At 41.5% G+C, this 5,080-nt stretch overlaps 1 non-coding gene across 1 annotated transcript; it reads left to right on the top strand.

Annotated features, from left to right (window-relative positions):
* Nucleotides 1-256: 256 nt before the first annotated feature.
* Nucleotides 257-330, top strand: Trnan-guu (transfer RNA asparagine (anticodon GUU)). Its single transcript has one exon. It is a non-coding gene; the product is annotated as a tRNA-Asn (tRNA).
* Nucleotides 331-5,080: the final 4,750 nt, after the last annotated feature.

The following is a 5,080-nucleotide window of genomic DNA, read 5'->3' as shown; positions in this document are numbered from 1 at the left end:
GGTCGAATCGAATCCTTCCTCATTGCGACTCTCATATTGACCACTGCTGATTTGGCGGAGGACTGAGTCATGAGGTGACGCGCAGAAGTGCTGCTACAAACTGTGTGTTGACAGGCTCGTAAAAGCTTCTCAGCGGGATTTGTCAGTCCAGAAGGTTTTCGAGCCGGTTCAATTAGCAATCTTCTTTGAGGTTGCTGAAGCGGCTTAAGTTTTCATATTCAACAAGAGTCGCATTCACAGGACAGTGAATCAGCAAGCCTTCGTGGCGCAATTGGTTAGCGCGTTCGGCTGTTAACCGAAAGGTTGGTGGTTCGAGTCCACCCGGGGGCGGAATTTTTTACCAGAGGTCAAATTTTCCTTAGCGAAGGGATCACCACATTAACCCTCTCACGCCCATGGTTACTCCAGAGCACCAAAACTTTGAACTTAAATATCTCGGAACTGACAAAACTTTTCATGGTGCTTTAAGTTGCAGGTGTTCATGAAGAATGTATACTAACATCTCCCCAAATTTCATCAAATTTGGTTAAGCGCAAGCAAAGTTACAGTGTGAAATGTAAACAAAAGTGGGCCAATTTCAGGGAAATAAATAAGACCTGTTTTCGAAAGCCCGTAAAAAATACCAAACACAAAATTTTATGAAACAAAAAATGTTTTGCTATCATTTGAACCTTGGACAAGAAACCCTGTGAATAACATTGTGAGTTTGAACCGGTTTTAAGTGTTTTTCAACCCTTTTCATTTGGTGCACCAGAGCACCACCTAGGCATATGAGCAACTAAATATTCAGGAGCACTTTTTTCTAAATTAACGAAAAAGCTTATTTTTATCAAAACAAAAGTTTATAAACGTTTTGACTATTCATAAACAAGACAAAACATTGTTATTAGACCAATAGTTTTATTATTTTCCTCATTTTTCATGAAAATGGTTGTTTGTGGGTTTTGAATGAGCCAATCAAAGAAACCTGAAAATGCAGAGATTTTAGAATTTGTAGTTAATACTTCAGAAATATGGTCTTACAGCAAAGAATAAGTTGTTTTTAACACATTTCGAAGCGTTTTCAAACAAATGAACCAATAGATTTGAAGAAAACGAGATTTTGTGGTTTAAAAAAAAGTTGCTCATCTTCCTGATGGTGCTCTGGTGCACCACTTCAAATTCTACTTTTTTGCCCCAATTCGATGTTTGTGGGTCAAAGTAAAGTATTTCCTACATTATTGTACCAAAATTAAGCCATTTACTATTTTTACGATAAGCAAACAGCTCTGAGCGTTAGAGGGTTAAGATATTTGTATTATCCAATTTGTAAACCGTTTCCTAGATCGATCCGAATATTTGAAATGCTTGTAATCCACTGTTTTACTCGTTTAATTTTGAGAAAATTTACACAAAGTATTTACATTATTTCGAAAACATTTGAATAACATGTCCAAATAATAGGGTCCTAAAGCCCTATGTGAATGTTCATGTACAGCGGTAACAAACACCATTAAAATCAATTTCTGATCACTTTTTTTCATGTTGATGCAAAATATTAAATTGACAAGACAACATTATTTCGATGGATCAACTATAGTCTCCTTAGAATGAGCTGTCAAGTAGGACCACGAAGTTAATTTTCTTAAATAGGGTCCTAAAGCCCAAAAAAAATTTTATGTACAATGGTAAAAAACACGTTTTAAATCCATATTTATAAAAATTAAATTATTTATTATTTGATTTAAAAAAAACTTGACAAGATTACATTTTTTTATGGATCAACTATGGTCTCCTTGGAATAAGCTGTCAAGTAGGACCTTCTCTGTCAGAAAGGGCCGAAAAGTTGTTTTTTTTTATTAATTTAAAAATCCATTTTAAATCCTGAGTGGTCGTACAAAGGGACATTGTACTCAGTAAAATAAGCTTGACCGTTGTGAACAATAGTATAACAAATTTAAGCTTAATTTTAGGACCCAATTCTACAACCCAGTCGATAGCGCACCACGATCGTCGTTATAATAAGACATTACCCGAGAGATTCGACACAAAGTATCGACAATCCTGAGTCTCAAACACACTCCAAAACCACCGCACGTATGCAAATCGACTCCTCAAAATCAGCAAACAACTGGCGGCTGCTCCCCATGTGGCCAATTTGAAAAATGACCGAAAGCTGCCACAAGCCGCGGTTGTGCAACTCTCCAAATTCCTGGCCAAACATTTCAATCACGCAGACATCACGCCAACTCGGACCGTGTGTCCCCAACCTGTTCCTGCGCGTCCTGCTGGCTGCGGTCTACCCATAACGATCCGGTGGCCCCCGGAGGCTCTCCAAAGCAGCAGCCGGGTCTTTGTGGCCGCGATGATTGATATAATCATGTAAATTTCGCCAGTTAAAAGTAAACTACAACGTTGTTGTCCGCGGCGGCCGGTTGGTCGTGTAGTGCCCCGGGAGAGGAACCACGCAAAAGGCTCTCCGAAATCGGGCGCTGATCTTAACGAGCCGTGCCTCCTTATTGGCCGCCACATTTGCATTCCGAGGCAAGTGTCGTGAGCGCAGGACCGATCGGCGTGTCGTATGTCCTCGACGGTGGAGCATTTTTTGAGGTTATGTCTCGACGCAACGCTTATCCCCGGCCCTGGTAGATTCTTATCGCGGTTGATTTGCTCACTTTAATTGAATTGCGGTGGAGTTCTTGGGTGTGCTCGAGCTTCCCGGAGTCGGACAGCGCGACCAGGGATCAAATTTGACGCCGTTCGCCACACGCACCGGTCGTTCTGAGCCGCCACCCCGCAGGCATAACTGATTCGATACGACTCACGCAGGAAACGCTCTGACCTGAAAATCGATGTCCAGCATAAATTAATTGTCCCATTTAGCCCCGATAATGTTGTCTCGTTTGTGCCGGAGTGAAGAGTGATTTGATTCCAGTGCACTGATAAGAACTGGACACGGAGTTGGTTCAGAGAGGGGCGTTAAAGGTCCGTCACGACAGCGTCGTGGTTTTACAAACTGTTTTCAATTAAGTACCGTTTTTGACCGCCAGAGGGCACCGACGACAGACTCTGACGTGACCTGGGCAGGTACTCATCGGAGGGGCAAAAATAAAGGAACAACAGTAATTAATCTTAATATTCCGATATCTGACCAACGATCTTGCGCGTTCCGTGCGGTTGTTCCAGTACTCGGACGATCCGTCAATAAAGGTAATTACCAACCCCGGAACAACACAACCAGTCCGACGCAACTCAAGTCTCGTATCAACTCACAGTGTTGAAAAATGTGATGACCGCGCGGTTCACCGAGTACTTCTCAGAAACAGAATTATATTAAACACATATTGATTAATGTCGGTCTGACCTGTTACAATTTTCCCGCGATCGCACCAGTTTTTCTGCGTGAAATATAACATGTTCGATAATTGGATTTTTAAGGCCCGCGGAGGTCTCCGTGTCAGCTCTCGAAGGACCGTTGAGTAATACATGGTTTTGACCGCGGCCAGCGAGAACACGCGAAAGGTCTTTGGGGATCGAGCGCGCGCTCGTACTGAACCCCTCTCCATGAGCAGGATAATTATGTCAAACCCCTTACTCGGGGTGGAAATTGGCGTGAATTAAAACATGATTTTTCACATTATGGCTAGAGATAAATGGATACATGTCATCGATATTTCGGCAAAATACCAATATTAAAATGAATTCAGTCAAGTTCAAGAATCTTGAATGTTTTGATTTTAGCGGAAAATTTAAAGTGTATAAACTCATCTTTCATTGAACAACAACACAATTCCGGGAGTTATTTGTCAAATATAAAAAATTTAATTACAAGCCAGAAATTGAACACTCCAATGAAAAAAGTGTAAGAAAAGTAAACGTACAAACTAAGATTTCTTTACCGAACTTGGTAGTTAAAAAATCGAATAAGTTTATATCGGTACACTATCTGTCAAAATGAATAAAAATTTACTGAAACCGGTAGTACGATGAACAATAATGAACTCTAACTATTACCGAATTTCGGTAAGACTTTACAAAGGAGAATGGGCAAATTTGGTCCAAGGATGTACACGAACGGGACCAACTTTTTTCGAAAGATCTCGCCGAGACATGAAAAAAAGTCTTCTGGACCAACTCTCTAAACCCCGGGGTTCAAAAGTGACATGCTGTTGAAGTTTGAGCATTTTGAGTAAAAATATACAAAAAATCGTACTTTTGCTATTTCTAAAATCATTTACAAAATCTCTGTTTCATTATGGATTTCGATTTTCTTGACGCGTATCAGCAAAAACTTTGAGTTCTGATATGTCTTAGCATGATTGAAACATGATTTCTCTTGTTTTTATCCGTTTGAACCGTTTGTGCAAGAGGCATCCCATAGAAACAAGTTGAAACTTCAAGGTTTTGAAACCGGATCCAACCCAGACTGCTTCAGTGAGTATGGAAGGCTTCAGTGCAATGTTGTAACAACTTATTGGGATGGTCTGAGTCATCCGAGAACTCCTTGGAGTTAAGACCGGTGAGTCTACCGCCGTAACAAGCAAGATGTCGGCGGTTTTTGACCACGGATCATACCCGCATGGCTTCAGTGAGTATGGTAGACTGCTTTGTTAATGTGTTCGGATGTCTCTGGCCATCCTAGGACTCCCTGGAGTTATGATCTGTAGGTCTACGGCTGTTACAAGGACTCCCTGGAATGGTCCAGAACATCCCAACATAACAGCAATACAGTCTGTTATGATGCGCGATTAAAAATCATTGACCTTTTTCTTGTTACAGTGACCCAAATATCTAAACTCCAGGGAGTCCTATGATGACCCAGGCCATCCTAACACATTAGAAAAGTAGTCTACCACACTCACTGAAGCTATGCGGGTATGTTCTGTTGTCAAAACCGGTCGACATTTTGCTTGTTACGGTAGTAGACCCACAGATCTTAACTCCAGGGAGTCCTAGGAGAACCCAGGACACTCCAACACATCAGCATAGTAGTCTACCATACTCACTGAAGCCATGCGGGTATGATCCGTGGTCAAAAACCGCCGACATCTTGCTTGATACGGCGGTAGACTCACCGGTCTTAACTCCAAGGAGTTCTCGG

The sequence above is a fragment of the Culex pipiens genome, chromosome 2 (genome assembly GCF_016801865.2).
Source record: "Culex pipiens pallens isolate TS chromosome 2, TS_CPP_V2, whole genome shotgun sequence".
In the NCBI taxonomy this organism is placed as follows: domain Eukaryota; kingdom Metazoa; phylum Arthropoda; class Insecta; order Diptera; family Culicidae; genus Culex; species Culex pipiens.
Note: the sequence above shows the minus strand (reverse complement) of the source record. Positions and strands in the feature narration are given on the sequence as shown.